The sequence below is a fragment of the Etheostoma spectabile genome, chromosome 16 (assembly GCF_008692095.1).
Source record: "Etheostoma spectabile isolate EspeVRDwgs_2016 chromosome 16, UIUC_Espe_1.0, whole genome shotgun sequence".
Classification (NCBI taxonomy): Eukaryota; Metazoa; Chordata; class Actinopteri; order Perciformes; family Percidae; genus Etheostoma; species Etheostoma spectabile.
Window position 1 is genome coordinate 3127098 of NC_045748.1, and position 22250 is coordinate 3149347.

Sequence of the window (22250 nt, forward strand, 5' to 3'; positions counted from 1 at the left end):
GTCCACGCACGGATAGACATGTCATAAGATGGCTTCCAAGGTGTTGCAATCATTCTCTTAGCAGCTGTAAATCCAGCAAACCCAGCACATTGCTGAGTCCCAGAGAGCCAGAATCAAGACCTTAACAGCAACAGGCACAGTAACATGAAACAAGGAGGAGGTTTTGGATGCACTATTGTTCCAGAACTGACCTGAACTGAAGCACTCCCAGAACATGTGTAGATATGTGCTTTGTGCTTTAATTGGGCAGAAAGTGTGTCTGTCACTTTATTATTGTAACCATGACGATGAAGTTTTTCCAACCTTAGCAAAGTACTAATTTCAAATCCAAACCACTTGCTGGTCAGGTAACTAGAAAACTTTTTTATTAGGAGTAGAGGTAAAATTGAAGTGAATTCTGGACATTGTCCATTGAACAGGCTGTTGGCTAATTTAAAAATTTCAATTTTTATAAGTCATAATAATATATCAGGGCATTGGATGATGGCATCTTCTTCCACCTAGTGGCAAACCATAAACTAAGACAACTTTTTTTTTTTTTGCAGGACTAATAAATGCAGTTCGCCAATCTAATTCTTCTCTTAGAACATCAAAAGGGACGGATTCAATATTCACTTGACAAGCCAAGATACGATGCATTGGTTGCTGCTTGGAAAACAGTGTTGTTAGACTGTTAAAAAAAGTCAACAGTCTTTCTAGAAATCATGACTCCGGTTATTAAAGATAACCGATCAATCAAGACGCAGAAGGAAACGTACATGGACGAAAGGCTTGTGACAGCGCGGGACGTAAGCGTTAACAGTGAACGAGCCGCTTGTCCATGATTCCTTTTCCTAATAGAGATCTGAAAATACAAAGCTGGGGTGGCGGCGGGTGTAGTTTGTTAGAGAGAAAATAGTTCAAACTGCTCACAACCAGGCCTGTGGATTATCTTAAGTAACCGGGTCAGGATTTCTAGAAAGAGTAATTGCTGTTGAGTTTTTTTTATGTATTTGTTTTGGCACCTTTAGCACAACAAGCAGATTACATCCATCCATCCATCCATCCATCCATCCACCTGCCTCCCTCTTACACTGGGCGACAAAACAATCTATATTGATAAATAACACAACAGGCAAGAGTCAAAATGTGTATTTGATTTTGGGGTGAACTGGCCCTTTAATGTAGGTCATTACTTTGATGCACCCGTCAAACGGCAGCAACCATTTGTCAAAGATGGGTTGCAAACATATCATTCACGCAGAAAGGCGTCAAAAACCTATTTCATGCACCCTAGGTAGATGTTGACATTTTTGGTTCTGATGGAAGCGGTGATATCACGGCTTAAATATGCTTTTTCCTCCGTTGTTCCCTGCGGTGCAGTTGTTGCCCAACGTTCATTTTTTTGAAAACAGTGACAGGGCAATTTGCCAGGTATGAATCAAGTGTAAATCATGACATCAGAACAGATTTGAGTTCCATACAGTGGGCTGCACTAAAAAGTAACCAGTAATGTGAGAAATATACCCAATCTTCTTAGGAAAAGAGCTGCTTGGCAACATTTTAAAACATGTTTCAAGTCAGAAAAGGGAAGTTTGATCGCTCTATTAAATGGTTTATTGTGCGTTTTTGTGCGATTGTGCCAAGGCAGTGTCTACACTTGTGTAGGCTGAGGACAAAAACATGTTTAATAAAAAGAGGGAAGAGCAAGGTCGTTGTGTTGGTGTACTGATAGATCTCAGAGCTTTGCCTTGTAACTACAGCAGCACAATCGGCAGTTTATCATTTTGATAGATTGATTTTGAAGATGAATAACCCAATGAAAACACAGCAATGCATCAACAGCTGACAGAAAAGTTTCTTTGGCGAACACAACTATTCTTCAGAAAAGAAATATCCAAAGTAATTCAAGCTGAGAAGAGGATGTGTGGGGATTGGACTTCTATTAATGGCTCCCAGTATTCTGGAGGATTTATTGCAGTATTGATTGGCGTGTACTGTGAAATAATCTTGTAGTGCAAATAGCAAGACCGTGCTAGTTAATTATGTACCCCAAACCCTCGTTTATCTGCAATAAACAATACAAAAAAAATTGATTGATGCTTCTTGGATTTGATGTCAATGCATTCTCCATCATCCCACAGTGCCATGTCGAGGCAGAAGCAGCCTTTACTCCGTCTGTTCTGCTCTGCCTGGCAGAAATGGATGTTGTCATCCAGAAAATTGTTGTGCTGTTTGATGATGACAAAAACTTACAACAGAGGACAGAGGACAGACACAGAAAATCACGACCAAATTAGAGCCGCCTTTGAAAATTCTTTCTTCTCAGCTGGCCGTCTTCCGAAATAGATAACGACAAACACCATCACTTTGAACCACAAGATCCAAATCTTTTAGTCGGTGGTAAAGTAGAGAGGCAAAATGACAACAGGAAGGTACTAAAAGCGACACAAAAAGAAGCTGAAATGAACTGGTTAATTGAATCTGCAGCCACAGCAGATGGCAAAGTTGCTCTGGCTTTGCTGCAAAAGGGCAGGACAGTGAGGGAGAGGTGCAATCCCGGCAGGCAGTAGATGGCAGTCTAGCTTCATTACACTGTTGGCTGGCTGATTTTGAAGACACTCCGGGGGATGTGGAGGACTCCATCGTCAGGCACAGGGGAAGATGATGGAAACAAGAAAAAAATTATGTCATGACCAGAGATGGCAGTCGTGCCACAGTGTTGGCTCAGACTGGGGAAAATGAAAGGAATGGAATGGAAAGGATGGGGCGAAATGGGAATAAGGGTTGGAAGTCAGACAGAAGGGGCAGAGTGTGTGAACGACAGATTAAGAGGGGGCGGGGACACACAAGACAGAGGGGATAGCTGCAGAAGGCTGCTTTCATCCAGATGATGATGCAGCGAGGTGTGGGTTGGCGTATCGCGCTCGGACCACTGTATCCACAGGCTTACGTGGGAATTCAGTTTAATTGCATTATTAATGCCTTTTGATTATATTGCAAATGTCACACAATCACGCGTCGGCAACCTCTGTGCCCTTTGCCCAGGTGGTGTGCTTGATTGTTTACCAAAATCAAACCAGCCACTGTGAAAATATGTGATAAATTAGTATCCCAACCCTCTCTCTCTTTCCCTCTATCCCTCTCTCTCACTCTCGCTTCCTATGCCACCCCCTCACTCACTGTGTGATTCATAGTAGATAGCATGCATACTAATGTGCATCCCTTCATGTACATAATAATCATTTGCATACCGACAGATGACAGACAGAAAGAAGAAGAAAAAAAACAAAAAGGCTAAAAGCAATCATAACTTGCTCAGCTTGTTTTTCATGATGTGACTCGCATGAATTGCTGTGCCCCTGGCACCTATTTTATTTCCAAGAATGCAACATACTGGCAGTATCGTGCAATTAACCAAATGACCCCTTAATCATGTCATCTTGCTGTCTGTACATCACTGACAGAAATAGAAAAATCTGATCGCTCATTTCAGCCGATCACCCAAAGCAAAATATAATGGAAACCTAATGAAGTGTATTAAATGTCTTTACATTCTATTCCCGCACATTAAACAGAGGCCGCTCCTAAACAGAGGTAGCGCCATGTTCATCACTATGGGCAAAAACAGAGAAAACCTCATAGGTAGCATTACAGAGCTGGAAATGGATTCATAGGATGCATTTTTTTGTTGTTGCAGGAATGCTAGTAAAACAATGGCAATGAATGCACGTTGATGAAGGGAGTAGCCTTCATGTTTGTGTGCTTGGCATCTTAAAGTTTGCTCATTCATTTTCATTAAGTGCTGTCAGTAAGGACCATTAACCAGGCAAGAGAATAATCACCTCCTGAGAGTTGACCCGTTTATGGCGCAGATAAGGGTTAATAGAAACAGCCCACCTTAGTGACACAACACTCATAGCACGCGCGCACACACACACACACACACACACACACACACACACACACACGCACAGTACGCATTCTGCAATAATTCATTTCCGTTTAGGACATCCACTTTGTGTCATCTACGCTAAACAGAAAAACACTTCTCTGAAAGGGCAAACAATTATGGCCATTCTTTTCTGTGTACATGCGTTATGACATAATGAATGTGGTACCAGTTTGGGGGAGGATTTTGCTCATTAGGTAAATTAAATAAACTTAAGTCCCACCAACGAAAGGTTCTTTGGTGAAGCAAGATGATTATTTGTAGCTCGACTCGCAGAAGTGGTTAAATATTGCATGGCCTACTTCCTGATGTACGGTATGAAACAGAGAGAGGTCAAGGGAGACCACCTAGTTTAGACAAACCTGTCATGGGCTATTTTCCATTCAGCTTAAACACTCCCAAGAAACTCCAGGACACAGTTGATTAATATCCATGAAGTTTACTGGGAACTTTGTGAAACTGCAATACAATACAATGAGAAGTCTGTATTATAAACCAAACTCAAATGCACAGTATTAGTGTAAATAGCGCCGCTTAGCTTGCATGGCGCTGTAGCCTATATAACACATATAACACAGTTATAGCTAACAAAAACCACTAACAGCAAGAAACATAAGCTAACTTTGCCTAGCAAAAACGAATTAGCTCCTTAGCTGCCTCAATATGGTTACAAACTAACAATGAGCAATAACCTAATGTTACACGATGAGAAATACTCACAGACGTTGCCTTAGCAAAAGGGGAGAAGGAAAAGCGATCCGCTTAGGAACAGACAACTAGCAGAGCTTACACATTCCTGTAACTGATTGCCGCATGGCAATTTTGCTTCCTATTTCCCAACATGCACTGGTACTGTGTTGCTATGGTTACAAAAATAAACAAACCACTCTAAACTGCTGAAACAAAATAGAAGACACATTTTGAAGCGGCATGACAAAACCCATACTTATTATACCACAGGGTAACTACCTTTTTTTTTTCAACCTGGACCCTATTTTCACGTATTTTTTATGTCCAAGTGACTGATGGAACAACAATCTTCGACATTGGTCCAGTATTTTAAGTTAACAGGGCAATTGTCCAGCTTGTATTTACCTTCACACAAGTGCTCTTTTAGACACTGACAGGCTCAGATTAATATTCTTAGTGTCTGACAACTGTATGGAAAGGATTTCTAAGAAGGTCGACCTTTCTGTTAAAGAGTGAGATCCTTTTCTTTTTTTTAAAACATAAAAACATCCGCCAAATTGCGTTCGCTAAATCCACCAGATTCCATGTAAATAAACACTAAATTTAGCATCATAAAATACAATTAATTTAAAGTCGACAGAAACAAAATAACACTATGAAAAGTAATTTTGGGTTGTCTTTCCAGTTTGTTTTTTTTCTTCCTTTTACAACCATCACAACTTTAACTTTGGTTGAAATAAACACAGTTTACCAATTTAAATGTGGAAATATGTTGGCTCTATACACGCAAAAAGTATTGCTTTTTGAAATGGAGTCTGGTGGATTTAGCGGAAGTGACTTCATAGCTGAAAGAAAGGTCTCAAAGATGTTTTAAAGGTCTCTCTCTGAAGGGATCCTTTCCATAATGTTGTCAGACACTTAAGGCGCTTACCCACTGCTAGTACTAGCTCTGCTCCGCTTGACTCGGCCACACAGAACGTCAAAGGTGGGTCGTTTTTGACTCTGTGCATTTGGCTGTTGGACACATTTTGTTTCAAAAGAAGCTTGATGTAGCAAACAAAACACTGCTGGCTAAACTACATAAAAATGGCGGGTTTGTTCAGGACACCGTCTGTTGCTAGCAAGGATGACGCAGTGATTAGTGACAATTCTCTCCGACCATTCAGTAGTCGGCAGGTTTTTACGTCACCTTTTTGCATCGTCTCAGCTCGCTCGGAACCTCGACGGAGGCGATACTAAAAAAGTACCGTTTAGCTAGTACCAGGTACTTTTTTTTTTCATCATGGAAAAACAAAAACGGCGAGGCAAGTTCGAGCAGGTACCAGGTAATGGAAAAACACTTTAGAATATTAATGCAAAAAGGTTCTCTTAAAGTCTTAAAGCTAAACTACACCAACTACAAAGTCATTTTATTTGGTCTAAGACAGTCGAAAAATATATGTAAACATGAACGATTCTTTCACACCAACAACTGGAGTGCTGTGACTTGTGGTGACATCAAGTACAAAGTCTAGAACTGCTCCATAGACAACGAATTGGGAAAAGCTGTTACTGTATGGACGACACAGAGCAATCAGGGGAATGTTCTGTGTTTATGGGGACGTGTTTCTGTTTCACAACTGACAACAGTAGAATGAATTAAAGCTAATTTAGATATAAAAAAAGAAAAAAATCTCTGTGGGCCCACAGCTCCAGACTTTTACACTTGACACCACAAGTTGGAGACTTACTTCTCTTCTTTTTGGCTTTGAGAGAGAGAGAGAGAGAGAGGGAGAGAGAGAGAGAGAGAGAGGGAGAGAGAGAGAGAGGCTCATGTTCACAAATATAATAAAAAATAATGTATCAGAATTTGTGTGGTGTTCCCCTTTGAGTATTAAACCCATAGAGACATATCATTCATGTTTTGGTTTTACAGAGCATTTATTGTATGGTTTAATCTAAGTGCTTTCATCAACCCCCATTTCCAGTAACACCCCTGTACGCCACCTGTCCAGCACCAAACATCAGCAAGACAATGTTAGAGACAAGGCTTATAAAGAAAGTCTGGCAGCAAGAGGCAGATATTTGTCTCAGGAGGTGGCTGAGACAGAGCTAAACGACCAAAAGTTAATAGAAAAATGACTTATTTGTTTGATGTCAGCTTAGCATTTTGTGTCTATACAAATCAGGGTCCTTGTTATTGTATTTTAGGGATTCCAGAAATCATAAACCACAAGACTTGTACCTTGAAGAAAGTCACTTACTTAACTGTACTTATGAACTACTCAGAAAAAGCACATGTGAATTCCTAAAACAGGTACCATTCCCCATTTTACTCGTTTTATGACAGCTGTTCACCCCTGATGGCATGACATGCATATATAATCAGTATGCAGAGAAGGTCTGGTACAACTTAAGTGTAGCTTTATCAGCGTGCAGTTGTCACCCAAGGACTAGGTGATCATCGCAAAGTAGCTATCATTACAACCAATCAGTTAGTACTGCGCAAAGATGAAGGTGATTAGATTAATAGCCCACTTCACAGTTGGGTCTGTCATAGTTACAGGAAATTCAGCGCAGAGTGGATTTGAAGGATTATGTTGGCTACTTCTTCTTACTAGTCTATGCATGGATTATCCCGTGTATGTGACATGCTCTCCAAGTCATTTGGTCCCGGGCTGAAAAAGGATTTAGGATTATATGGTCCAAATTGGCTCCATATCTGCCATATGGAGGCTGTGTCTATCCATTATCCATCAATGTGTCAAACACCGTGCAAGGGAGCAGCTGTCCATAGAAGGCCAGCCAATTGGTTTGATACAGGTGAAAAGTGATGTATGATTGCCTTTGCAAACCTATCACTCTCTAGCTGCCAGGTGGCTTTGGCCTAGGGACACTCCTACCATATTAGACCTTGCTTTCATCACTCTAAGGGTTTCGGCCCAGTGTTACTATCTTGGTCTGGTCCTGCTTTCATGTTGAAGGGTGACCTCCCTTGTCTCACTTCTTACTTGAGCAAACTGATGAAGATACTTAGAGGTAGTAGTGCAATCCTGGGCTGTTCTGTGGTTAATGGCAAGTGTCCACAGACACAGACAGCAGCAAGGGTGTCTGAAATACAATCGGGAGAAGCAAAGAGGATCTGAGATTGCTGGATTGGAGAAAATTACCTTTGTCAAAAACAGACCCCATGGGGCTGCGCAGGTGCTGTATTCCATGTCGGTACAGGTGGAAAGGAAAAAAAACTGAATCCAGGATGACCAGTTTACATAAAAAAGCAGTACATTTTAAAGGTGAGTTTTCCTCAGCTTTTTTTTTTAAGGAGTGGTCATTTTTTTGTAACATGGTTTACTCCCTACATCTAAAAAGAATCTAGGCTGTATTTGTATTTGCTGCGACTTTGAGCTTGGGAAAAGCGCTATACAAATTCAATTTATTATTATTATTAAAGATGTATTTGACAACAAATGTGCTGTGGTTTATGATTAAAATACTGGAATTAGAACTCTGTATCCGTTTACTTTGCTCCTCCCTTTATCTGAGAGTTTCTTTCATTTTATAATTCACCCAGATCACTAACGTCCTCCACGCTTTTTTGAAATTTTTTTGTAGATGTCCCTAATGTGTTCCAAAGATGAGAGTGCTTTCTTTTTTTTTGCCCATAAACTGCGGAACTCGATGCCTCGGGATTTTAGACTAGCAAGCACTTTCTGAAATTTTAAAAGAATATTATCATTTTAATCTGGCTTTTCATTTGGAGTAATGTAATTTAAAATTTGCAGTCCTTAATAATCCTAATCATACTTAAAGTTTTCATTTTTATTTATTCTCTTGGCCTTATTTATTATGAAATAATAAAATAAAATAATTTTGGGCTTCATTTTTGTATGAAAGGTTCTATATACAGTTAATAAAGTTGAGTATATAGGATATTAGGATTGGCAGCTTAACAGTTGCAAGGTAAACGTTACAATGCTGCACCATTCATAATGCTATTATTGGAATTGGAATGCACATTTGCACGTCAGGGATTGGCCAGCACAGTGAGATTGTAGATCATGTTGCATTCATCTGTAGTGAGACTTAATGGACAATCCTTCTGTCAGCACGCTTGATGGAACGTCGTGGATATAGACTAGCAACTTTCCAACAAGACAGGCACGTGACTGGGAGACATAGTTGTCATGTAATGTCCAGAGGTATTAACAGTTTAAACAGTACATTAAAATGTGTCCAGGTTGATTAGTAGCTTCCTCTTTGGTGCTTTATAGCAAGAGATATGTACCTACCTATCGTTGCGATCGGGTTAAAAAAACTTAATTCATATTAACACATAATATTAACATATTGCCTTGACTGTACTTCAAGCCTCTAGTGACCTTTTAACTGGGTAAGGGGATAAATTACATCACACACACACACACACACACACACACACACACACACACACACACACACACACACACACACACACACACACACACAATACAATGTTATTGGGATTGGACAATCTGATACTGACCAATGCTTGTTTCCTGTAGCTTTATGAAAGCTCCAGTGTCATACTAAAAAACGTGATGGCCCTAAATATTTCTAAAGTTTAACTCTGATTCTATTATACCATCAGGAAAGGAGTATGAGTAAGTGAGCTTCTTTTAATGAATGAACTTGCACTCAACTCAAGTTTCAAAGACACTAAATGACTTGGACCTACACACAGCAGTAATGTAACCAACTCATTAGAACAGTAGAGTACAAAAAACTGTGCTGTTACAGACTAGTTGAGAAAGAGGAGTCTTCTCACACTTGTGTCTGCTTTTATGTGTCTCCTGTTAAGACAAGTATTGACCATCGTAACAGCAATGGAGCTACAATAAAAGCTGTCAGTCACTGCCAGATTGCCGTATGTAACTTGTTCTTGTGTCAATACCAATCATTTTCACCAGCACAGCCTCACATCAGGCTACCTCACACTCAACAATTGTTACTATGAAATTAAAGCACATTGTCATCTTCAAGATGCATTATGCTCTGTGAGTTTGATTGAATCACATGTCCGTGGCCACAAACACATGCTAATCTTTCAGCCCACTGAAACCGGCTATAATTTTACCCCTGCTTGGTTCATCAAAGATGCCATTTTGAATTATTTATCTGTCTTAGGGGAACCTTGAAGTAGACAGACCATAGAATTGCCTTTGTGTGTACTTTGGCTTTCTGTTTGAGCAAGATGTAATGACACTGTCGGATAGTTGCCATGGTTTAAAAAAAAAAAGAAAAAAATATCCATCCATCTATCCATCCATCCATCCCACACACCCCCCACACACACACACACACCTGCCTGAGAGCTTTTGTTGTCATTGTCAATCCTTTTCTCCCTTCGCTTAACATGTTCCTTCCTTTGTCCTTGCTCAAAACTGTCAAATTTGTTGCACCAGTAATCTCAAATCTTACTTGATACTTATTTTTTGTAGGTGTGAAATCAAAACAAATGTCAGCTAAGACACTCTTAATATAAATCATGCTAGACAGAAATGACATGGAAGTTACAAATGGCCAGGGAAAGGAATTAAATAGTTAAAATGTCATTCTGCTCTTAGACCTTGTTAAAGCAAGTCAAACCATTTAAAACAGACGCATTTCCCCTTTTAGAGCTTAAAAACTGTGTTGCTGTTGTAACAGTCAATGAAACTTCCTGACAGCTGACAATTATTAACACCTGCTCACAACTGTCAAAAGAATAACATGCCTCAATTTGTATTTGCCAACATTGTTGTCACTGGAGAAGTGTTTTTAGAGAATGCCTGACGCTGTAGTCAATTTAAATGTCCCAGAATCCGGTGCAAAAACAGACCCATTTATTTATAATAATGAATTAAACAGCGGTGTGCAGACGTAAAGAGGTCAAATTTGTTTTACTTACTATGTGTTGAGATATCACAGTAGAAATAGAACAAGTGTAGATAATACTAAATGAATAATGGCTGAATTCCATTTAGTTGCTTCAGTTTAAGGGTCCTGGTATTGAGCCTGCTCGCTCAGTGTCACACTGTCATGGCTGACTGGGACACTTGAATGGAACACTCAATGTTATTAGTTACACCAGTGCTTTTCCTGCTATGAGAACTGAAAATGTGAAACAGTCCTATTTAAACGTCATCAAAGTCTGACTTTAGGCCAGTCTTGGTTTTGCTGTGAGTTGTAGTTTCACATTGATATATACAGACTTATTTTATGCATTGAAAGTTAGCCACTGAACTAAGATGCACGTCTGTAATAGAGCTTTCCCCAGACCCGATTGGACCCCAATTCCTCATTTCCCCCCGGGCCTGAATAGGGTCAGATTTGCACAAATGATGACTCCAGTGGCTCATTAATGAGGAAAACCATGATACTATCTCTATGTGGCTAGCTGTGCTGAACATCAAAAAAGGCACATGTCAGAGATAGTGTCACAAATATCTGATGAAGGCAGTGAAGACAGTGAAAAGACTTGGTGGACTTTGGCAAAGGTCCAGTGTGTAATGTGATTAGTTAATTATCAAAATTGGTGTTGCCCATTCACAAACTTGTCCTTTTTCATGAATATTTACCACCACCCGTTAATTCCAAGTATCCCTATGGGCTTGAAATTTGGGGTAGCCGCTCCATTTTCATGCGCCTCATCTATACATCTATATCTATCATATATTAGCTGGTAAGGGACATACAGGATGTACTCCGCCTTTGGCCGTCACATGATGAACGCACAGGTGCTGCTTATGCGGCTTAATGGGTATCGTCGCTTCCCGACCCCGGGCAGGTTTAAAGAAGATAGGAAGACCGCATGTATTCAAAATCTAAATTTCAAGAACATTCTTCTTCGCCCAGTAAAACAATATCCTAAACAGCAAAAGGCTGGCTTTTTGAAGCATGAAGGCTCCCGTAGCTGTAATACGTACTTTGAACTGCACGGTGCGAGATTTGATTGCGATATGATTTCAAAGCTAGATTTTCAAAGCTAGATGGGAGAAATTCCTACACATTACATCTGTAATTGAAATAAATCAGTGGGGGCGGCAGTAGCTCAGTCAGTAGGTAGATGGGTTGGGAACCAGAGTCCGCCACAAGGACCAAAACATGGTGGTGGACTGGTAGCTGGTAACCAGTTCACCTCCTGGGCACTGCCAAGGTGCTCTTGAGCAAGTCATCGAACCCCCACCTTTCCATGGGCAGCCCCCTCACTCTGACATCTCTCTATTTAATCAGTGTATAGATACTGATCATGTTTGTAATTCAGGCCTGTGTGTAATAACAAGATAGAGTTAATTGTATGTTCCCCCTTGCTGGATTACTTTTTGTTGTTGTTATTATTATTAAATTAGGATTTTTGACCATTTCCCCCAAAACTGCTGCCGTGGTTCAGATCGGACTTGGACCGAAACTATAAAAGGTTCATGTAGGGTCGGGCCTGACTTTTTTTGGGCTCAAACATAAATATAGTCTGTAATTCTAAACACGTTAGAAAGACAACATTAGCCATTTGGATCTATTGCCCCCAGTAAACATCTTAGTAAATATCAAAATCCTCCAGAAGGAAAAAGTGTTGTGCTGCAGTAAACATCTTAAACGCTTTGGGCTGTAGCTCAGTTAGTAGAAAGCAAAAAAAAAAAAAGAAAAAGAAAAAAAGAGTTAATGCACCCAAAATGCATTGCAAATTAGTCCCACTTAAGATAGCCTAGAAACTTTATTGTTGGATCAGAGCCATAATCAAAGTCCCCCTCTGTGTTCTTAAATGCCCTACACATAAAACAATTACACACGGTTTTGTCTTTCAGCTATGTAAACACAGAGCTCCGTCCCTGAGCATTCTCAGTGACTTCTTCCACGGAGCTGCCCTACAGAGACCGAAACTGCAATCACAGATGTTTCAGGATAAACTACACTGGCCGTGTTCATCCTGACAACAGCCTATGTCGCCCAATGCAACAGAATGCCTCTGTAATGTCTTTTTAATAGCTTTTGGATAACAGTGCAGTTCTGTGCCACAGAAGCTATCACGCTGTGGTTAAACAACCAGTAACTTGTTAGCGCGATAAATTCAGTGTTGGTTTTGGTCTCTTCAGGGGATTTTTTGATAATATAAAAAGGCAAAAAAAACAGCAGTTTTATCCTCTAAGCGCCACAGTTCAGCTCTGAACAAACCAGACCAAATGCTACCATCAGATTTGAAAATTACCCCCGCTGACAGAGAAATAATGACATCTTATTCAAGCACTGGGAGTTGTCAGGCCTAAGGGTGTGTGACAAAGGCAAGATGGAGGCCTGGACAATCAATACTTCACTCAGTATGATGCAATAGGCATTAAGTACTCTTCATTCTGCTCCCTTAGGAAAAGAGCAAACATATCAATCATAACCCAATCACCCTCTCTTAAACAGAAACCCCAAAGCTACATGCAAGCTGTCCCTTGAGATAGAGCTTTTTTTTTTAAAATCTTGATTGTATTATAATTAATTTCTTATACAGACATGTATTTTTTGTTTGTGGATGGCTGGCTGACCTTATAAGGTTGGAGGCTTACATAGGGAATGCAATATGGATTCAGCAGGGAGGATTTTTGGCCTCCCTCTGTGGACGAGTTTATGAGAAGAGATCTTGCAAATGACTGTTGACAGTGCAGGGGGCCTTCATCAAGAAAACAAGCCACATGAGCACCGAGACCAGAGTTAGGGCAGGAATGAATCTCATTGAAACAAATCTAATCTAAGCGCTGCCAGAGAACCCATTTATAATGTTAAGATCACAACATGAATCCGCAGAGAGGAGTCAAGGGAGAGGGGGAGGGGGAGAGAGAGAGGGGTACCAATTGAATAAATGTACTTTGTAGTAGGAATATAGTCTTATGAAGCATTGTTATAATGCCCCATTGTTAAGCAACGAGGCATATTATTTTGAAAGAATCACGTTAGTGTTAAAGAGTGTCTCTCATTAGAACTCCTAATTTCTAGTGGTTTTAGCTCATTTACCAAACACAGCCTCACTTCCCCTCTGCACCACCTTGTCTGCAGAGAACAGCTCTCTTGGGGTAGGGTCGCTCATACTGGAGGAATGGAAGCATGCTCCCTGTCTGTTGACTGATTTTCAACACAACCAAAACTTTGAAAATGGAGTAGAAGTCAAAACAGTAGATGGAACTGTGGATTCATCTCTCATCGGATAATCTGAATGCATTTGACAGGAATACTTACAAGTAACAATTTACTTTCTCTAAAGTGACAATGAGAAAACATTTTTAATGAACGCATCTGCAAAGTCGCAAAATGTTCACAAAACATTTCTGCAAATTGTAGAACTGGCATGTGCTTTCTCTACATAATCAACACTCATGTTTATTATTTTATTATTTTTTACCAGAGCCACAATCTTTCCCTAACCATGTGGTTTTACCAGCCGTCATGTTGTCTTCCAGTCAAATTTGACCCATTTAGCAGTTCTACATCAACAGTATGAGTTTCTTTCAACAAATGTAAACCAAAAAAAACATGGATGTTTCCCTGTAATGCTCTTTGCAAATAAAATTAATGATTACTTGAACTGTGGGTGTTTTTTCAATTTAAAGCGTTTGTGGTCTTCCCTGGTCAGTGGTGCATTATTGTGCTTCCCAGCACATGAACACACTCAAAATATAATTTCACATAAAATGGGGTTTATAGACCGTGAATTCCAAAAAGAAGTATAATACTAGTGGTAATAGGTTGGAATGAAATCGGAAATACATCCGAAGATGTAACAAAATGATTGATGATTTATACTTAGTGCTTTATAAACCGGCAAAACAGACTGGGTCAGTTTTTACCCAGGAAGACAAGTGCCTGGTCCATGAAAGACAACACAAGGACTAGACTAAAGCTAACCACAAGTGGACTAGGGACCAACTCCCAATTTCTGGGGACAAAGTCATAGTCCTGCACTTTGCTTGCCCAGCATCAACCCTGCCCAGCTCGCCAGGCCTGCTGTGCAGCATGAGAACTGCGCAGCATCTGCACTGCTGGAAACTAAAGATTCCAACACATGTTTTCTTAAAGTTTTCCTTTGGTGGATTTTCATATTATTTATAAAATCCAAGAACAAATTGATACAATAATCATTCCCTCTATTAAAACACTCAAGTCCAAAGGCAATTTTGAAGCCAACAGCAACATTTAAGTATTTTTCTTCTTTTACCCAAACTGGCTCTGTCGGCCTCACTGACTATGTTTACGTGTACATAATATTCTGGGTTTTCCCCCCCAATTCCGAAAAAGACGATATTCCGATTAAGCTGTTTACATGGCTAACGAAAGTGAGTATTCCACTATTAATCCCGTTTACACGTAGCCGTGCAAAACAGGATTTTTTTCAAAGTTTATGTGCGATGGTGGACTTGTTGGACTGTGCAAATACACCCTCCCTCTTTCATTCCTTAAACCAGATTCTTGAAAAGGTTAGCGTAGCAATGTTTGCGCATGCCCAAAAACCGGTTGATATCCAAATATTTGATAAGGTTTAAAAATTGCTGTTTGTCCTTATCAGGTCTGAAGCCTTGCAAACTGTTAGCTGGTTGGTTTGTTTGTTTATATTAAACACAGTAACGCACGGAGTTGACCATAAACAGGCAAGAGGCTGTAAATTAGAGTAAAAATCCTAATTGAGATGCATATTCCAAATGCACTGTATACATGTCCAAAAGAATGCCTCTAAAACTTGAATGATACTGGAATATCCTACATGTCAAAAGGAGCCAGTTGAGGTGGTTCGCGCATCTGGTAAGGATGCCCCCTGGGTGCCTCCTTAGGGAGGTGTTCCAGGCACGTAGAGCTGGGAGGAAGCCTTAAGGAAGACCCAGGACTAGGTGGAGGGATTATATCACCAACATGGCCTGGGAACGCCTTGGGATCCTCCAGTTGGGAAAGGGACGTTTGGGGTTCACTGCTGGAGCTGCTGCACCTGCGACCCAACACCGGATAAGCAGACAAAGATAGATGGATGGATGGATGGATTGATCCCACATGTCTTAATCAGAAACAGCTATGTGTTGGGAAAAAGGCCTTATACGGGATGTCCCACCAGAACATGCTGTTTACATGACTTATCAAATTTGGAATATTCTCATGTTCGGAATAACAGTGGAATATTGGTGTGCATTTAAACATACTCACTGATTTAAGCTAATTACATGCTAATTGGGGTTAGGTTTGCGCAATGATTGTAGGTTTGGTAATAGAGCATGCTTTGCATAACCAATATCAATCCATAAAAAATGCCTAGACTGGGCAGAATTCCGATCTTTTGGATAAGCTTTGGATGTTCCTATTAATTTACAGTTGAAATATTGTGAAGGAGATGATCAAAACACTCAGGGAATGCCACAGCTAATTCAAATAAACAGCAGGCTCCCACATTGCGGTCCACGAAACACTGCCACAGGGAGCAACAATATAAGTGAAAGTCTTGTATAAGATGAGTGGAATATCTTCTGGTCTAAAGAACCACATGAACAGTGTGTCCTCCAGTTGATTTCAGGTAACATTAATGACAGAGACTCTTCTTGGATAGGTTGTTGCTCCAAGCAATTTGGATCAAGCTCTTTTACTTCTATTCTTGTTCTCTTCTGATGAAAATTGGCAATCATGTAATAATCCACTTATGAGCATGCAAGCTTGCTTCACAGAAGACTCAGCAGCAGTTTTCACTTCACAGGCCACGACCACCTCAGGCTGCTCTATCATGAGCTCTCCAAGGCCAAACGAAGAGCTCTCATTTTAGATCTTCCTGTGTAATCCCAGATCAAAGGTCCCAGGGAAACTGGAATGGATACTCCGCTCTAACAAGCTCACTTTCTCAGATGGAAGAAACTCAACCCATTTTTCTTTATCTTCCTTATGCAGGTTAGCTCAATCAGTGCACTGAAAGAAGAACCTTGCCATGATAGCGCGTGCCTTGCTCTTGGCAGAACACAGGGAGATAGTGGCCCAGACGCCTCTCCGGCTGTCTGTTTCCAACCCCATTTTCATGCTCCCCAGGGGAACAACTGATAAGCAAAATAGCAGATACCATTTCTCATTATTTGGAGAGTTATAATCAGTAAACGTAATACAACCTTTTTCTGCCACATCACGTGGCATCGTTTTGTCATTGCTTACGTCACACTTTGCAACATAGTTATAGAACAGAGACCTTATTTATTGATATTGAGACATAAGAGTAATGGTAACAGTAATGGACAATTCTGCTAATGCTCGGTCTATACCATTAGCTGGGGGGTGGGTGTATATGTACATATAAAAAAATAAAAGGAGTTATTCAGAATGTCCAAACAGGATATGCTGTGTACATGACCAGTATCAAATTTGGAATATTGTCATACTCTAATTAATAATGGACAGTGTGCATGAAATTGTAATCCTTGATGGATTAGATTAGAAAATGGTAGGACAAGCATATTTACATACAAGTTTCTTCCTTTTTGAACATGAACGTTTGTTGCTTAATATTATATACAGTTATTGTTTATATAAAATATGTTTGCAAATGTTAGAAATAAAGTATATTTGATTCAATAAAGCAGACTTATTGATAAGCATTTAATCTTGATGAACAACAACAAAACACAATGTACAGCCTTTGTTGTCAGTGTCTTGGAACACAATCCCAACAATCACCATTCACCAGGGGCTCGTGGTCGCGGTCATGGAAGGCTTGTATCGTGTGGACGCATCAACAGTTTTGTTGTCGTTACTTAGAATTCATCATGGGGGCGGGAGAAACTACACACCATCGCTTTAACCCAAGCCATAATCTTTCCCCTAACCAAGATATATTTACTGTTGTTAAGGAAGCTTCTCCTGTCTGCCACTCTGGCTATCAGAAAATAAGAAACACAAAAACTGAGAGGTTTATTGTAATAGAGAGAAGTGAGAAGGGAAGATCAGAGAATGAAAATCTGGCCCATGTTCAGAGCCTCTGTTTCATGCTCTGGAGCCTTTGAAAATCAGAAGGGCAGACTGGCACCCAGATCTGAAGTGACGGAGGGGTGTGTGTCCACGAGGACAGAAAGAAATGCAACAGGAAATGGAGTCAGACAAATCTAAGGCAAAAAAACTCAACACATCAGTCACTTTTTTCATGTTTGGTTTTTTTACATCCCCATAAAACAGAGATATTTGAAAACTGAAAAAGATGATGTTGACACCACTTTGAAGTACTCCCAAGTATTTCAGTGAGATGACGACTACTCATGGACCCTATTTTAAAAATCAAAGACTTTACACAGATGATCACGATACTGTATGGATTATGCAGATATTGAAACATAATAGCTAGTAATTTCTTTAGTTTTTGTCTCGTGTTTGAATGTTACAGCCTAGTTGTTTACAGTATTGCGTACTCATTACAGAGGGGAGCTATTTTCTGCTTCATGTGGGTAGGATACAAGGGGAGATTAGCATACCTCCTGGAAAGATCACACTATTACACATCTTCACCACAGCAGGTGGTATCACTTCCACCAGGCAGCTAACAAATTTGAAAGAAACACTGTGAACCCTATTATAAACAAATTGGCGAGGATATTGTAGCATATCAGAGTGTGAATATATCTAATGTATAGGCTAGATCACATAAACATAAACTTTGATTTTTTTTCTTTTTTCTTGCATGGGCATATTATGCTGGATAACACCAAGGTCACATTGAACACATTCAGAAGACAACGGAATATCTGTTGAACACGTTTATTTCAGATCAGGGCGGCAGCTGATTTGACACCAGAGGCCGACTTACCATTAGGCAAAGGTCTGCAATTAACTCAGGCCCCAAGCTACCAAGGGTCCCGTAAAACGCCTCATAAACTTATGGTTACGATTTGTTGTCTTGCTTTTCACCAATTAATTATATCTCTAAAGTTCTATCCAATTGTTTAATTCATGATGAGAAACTCCCCCTAGTCCCCACTACATTGGACTATTCCATTATCCTACTGCGCATTTGCGTGTGTAAACAAACGGCTCAGCATGCTGTAAGCTGGAGGTTACAGATGGTTGAAAAATAAAGGGAAGCTACCGAAGTGGTTCTGAAAAAAAGAGGCGGGAAGAAAGCAGAAAGTTTTTAGCAAAACCTCCAAAGGTAACAACCTTTTTCACGACGGCTACTGACAACACTAACATTAACGTTACTAAAGAGCAGCAAGAAGCCGGTGCTTGCGCTAGCAATGCTAACACTGATGAAGAAGATCTACCCACCGGCAGTGTCAGCCCAGGTTACTCTAGCGATTCTAACACTGATGAAGAGTAGTGTCAGCCCAGGTTGCGCCAGCGATGCAGGGGCTACACACAGGACAACCTTACAGGATCCTTCAAATGGAGATGGTCAGGGAACTGCTGCTTTCACTGTCCATGATGATAACTATGGCAATGACAAAGACGGTGACACACATAATATTCAGCAACTAGACCCCGTGAGTAGCAGTCACCCCAATCATTGTGTTATGATTGAAGATGATCCAGCACTCTGGCCAAAACAGCTGTCAGACAGAAAGTGCTGCTCAATAGTGCAGAGGGGACCACAACAAGTCAGGTACAGAGTTTTTCCAAGAAATCAAGAGGGGCGCAGATTTACAAGCAGGAACTATTCCATGCAAATGAAGAATGGAGAAAAGATAAGCAGGTCTTGGCTCGTATATAGTGAAAAAAAGGACTGTTATGTGCTTTTCTTTCCGCCTAATTAACAAGGGTTGTGGAGGGCCCCATGTCTGTGTTTGCCTTAGGCCTCAAAATGACTAAATCCGCCCCTTTTTGACAAATGAGACTCCAGGGTTAATTGTAGCTCGGCTGTTAGCCTGCTCTGGACCAGGCTAGCCACAAATAAGAAATCTCCATGGTTACTTGGCTGGGTTTAATTCAACCAGGTTTTGTGCAACCAAGTCAAAGCTAATTTCCTCCAGGATAACTTTAACATATTCCGGTTTAATCCCTTATCCTGGTTTTGTGCAACAGGCCCCAGGTCTTGTGTTGTAGTTTTTGTCTCATGCTCCCTTGTGAGTGCAGGCTGTTTCCTGTTGTATTTTTATAGCCTGGTTTTCGGTGCTGTCTTGTCTTTAGTTTTACGTCCTATGTTTTCTCGCTCCTGTGATTACCTGATGTCTTCCACCTGTTTCACAGTCCTTTTGTCACCTGCCTCTCCTTATCTCATTACCCGGTGTATTTAGTGTCTGTGCTCCCCTTGTCTCTTGTCAGATCATTCTGTGAGCTGGTGTGTTTGTTACAGGTACCCTGTTTGCGTCGTCGTCAGTCTTTGGAATCTTTCCTGAGGTTATTATTTTTTCCCATGTGAGTTTTTCCTCAGTTTATGTGCAAGTGATATGAGTAATAAATGCCAAAACAGGTTTTCTCAGGAGTTAGATTGCAGCCCTGGGAGATGATTTCTATTCCATTTAAGAGAATGTCTTTATTTTCATTTTGTTTCTAAATTTATAAAAAGTGTTTCCTCTGGGATTGGCATTGTTGTAGACATTAACACACTATTTGCACAAACCCACCTAAGTTCTGTCAAGAGCATTAACGTCACACAGTAAAGAAGAGGCAATATAGTTTGACTTGACAGTGCAAGTCTATTCTTGGGGAAACTGCCTGCTGTGGAAATAAAGCACATCAGCATGAAATGCATAGCAACATGCAGGGAGTGTTAAAAAAACATCCCTACCCACTGGCAAAGGTGCATACAGCAGACCGGGGCTGGGGTGGAGCAGGCTTTTACCAGGAACAGAAGCAAAAGAGTTAAGCAAACATCAATATTCACTTGGGATTTATCACAATAAGGCATATTGATCACAAAATGATCAATGTTTTCTAAATCATGGGAATACATTTTAAAAACGATAAACTGTGTTCCACTGCTATGCATCACGCGACCAAAGTTATCATACTGTTAATTTAAACAAACTCAATTATTTCACAGACAGAATATTCCGACATGACATTCGACACAAATGTGCCAGAAGTATTTAATAATTTACGATTGTACAGTCATTTGTGAATTACAAGGATATACACAAGACTATGAGACCGCCACGCAAGAAGCTTTAGCACAGCAGTGCTTTGAGCTAAAATGCTAGTGTCAGCATACTAACATACTCACACTGATAATGCTTGTATGTTGAGGTTTAGTCACCAAATGCTTAAAACCTTAATTTTGCATGCCAACATTTGCAAAATAGCAATTACATAAGTACAGGTGTGGGCAGCAGGGATAGCTCTATATTTATTTAGTACTGAGCAAAATTCTGTAAACTAAGAATGGTTTCAAAAATATAAACAATGATTGTTAATTTTTATCATTTTACAAAATGTAAAGTGAGGGAACAAAACAAAATCACATCAGTATTTGGTTTTACTACCCTTCAAACCGGCATCAGTTATTATAGGTCCACTTGCAAAAAGTCGAGCTACGTTGAGAATCGTAGACGCAGTAGTTGGTCAAGGAAACTTAGTGCAGTTAATGAAAAACATATCAAGCTTATTTCCACTAAAAATCAGAAGATATCCAGCAGTGACATCAGCTCAGAGCTGGCAGAAACCAGTGGGACCCCGATACACCCATCTACTGTCTGGAGAAGTCTTCAAGGAGTTGCAGCCATAGAGCCATAATTCCAACATAGAAACAAGACAAAGAGACTCAACTATGCACAAAAACATAGAAACTGGGGTGCAGAAAAATTGCAGCAGGTGCTCTGAAATGATGAGTCCAAATTTGAAATATTTGGCTGTATCAGAAGGCAGTATGTTTGCCGAAGGGCTGGAGAGCGCTAAAATAATGAGTGTCTGCAGGCAGCAGTGAAGCATGGTGGAGGTTCCTTGCAAGTTTGGGGCTGAATTTCTACAACTGGAGTTGGAGATTTGGTCCAGATTAATGGTGTCCTCAATGCTGAGAAATCCAGGCAGATACTTATCCATCATGCAACACCATCAGGGAGGTGTCTGATTGGCCCCACATTTATTCTGCAGCAGGAAAACCACCCCAAACCTACAACCAAGATCATTAAGAACCATCTTCAGTGTAAAGAAGAACAAGAAGTGATGTCCTGGCCCCCACAGAGCCCTGATCTCAACATTGAGTGGGTCTGGGATTACAAGCTAGCTGTCTGAAGAGAGAAGGATTTGAGGAAGCCTACACCCACAGAAGATTTGTGGTTAGTTCTCAACGTTTGTTCAACAACTGTGTGCAAGTGTACCTAGAAGAATTCATGCTATCTTGAAGGCAAAGGGTGGTCACACCAACTATTGATTTGAGTTAGATTCCTGTTCATTCACTGAATTTTGTTTATTGATGAAAATAAACTAATAACACTTTCATTTTTGAAAGCATTCTTTGTTTACAGTAATTTCCTGCCTGCTAAAAACTTTTGCAAAACACACACGCACTTTGCAGATATTTGGTCATAAACCAAAGCATTGGATTAACATTTTGACATAAAGATGGTGCTAGATGAAAGGTCATGGTATAAAAAGGTTGAAGAAAACATCTTCAGGGGAACACATGAACCAAATTCTATGCCAATCCATGTAATAGATGTCATCCTCATGGTAGCCCTGGGAGGAAAAGTCAGCAGATCCCAACATCAGTAAGATA

At 40.3% G+C, this 22250-nt stretch overlaps 1 long non-coding RNA gene across 1 annotated transcript in view; it reads left to right on the plus strand.

The window, feature by feature from the left end:
• Positions 1 to 21234, plus strand: part of LOC116704113 (uncharacterized) — a 22904-nt gene extending 1670 nt beyond the window's left edge. The window contains exons 2-3 of the long non-coding RNA XR_004335599.1: positions 15421 to 15424; positions 21158 to 21234. This is a non-coding gene — a long non-coding RNA (uncharacterized LOC116704113). The remainder of the gene's footprint in view (positions 1 to 15420; positions 15425 to 21157) is intronic.
• Positions 21235 to 22250: the final 1016 nt, after the last annotated feature.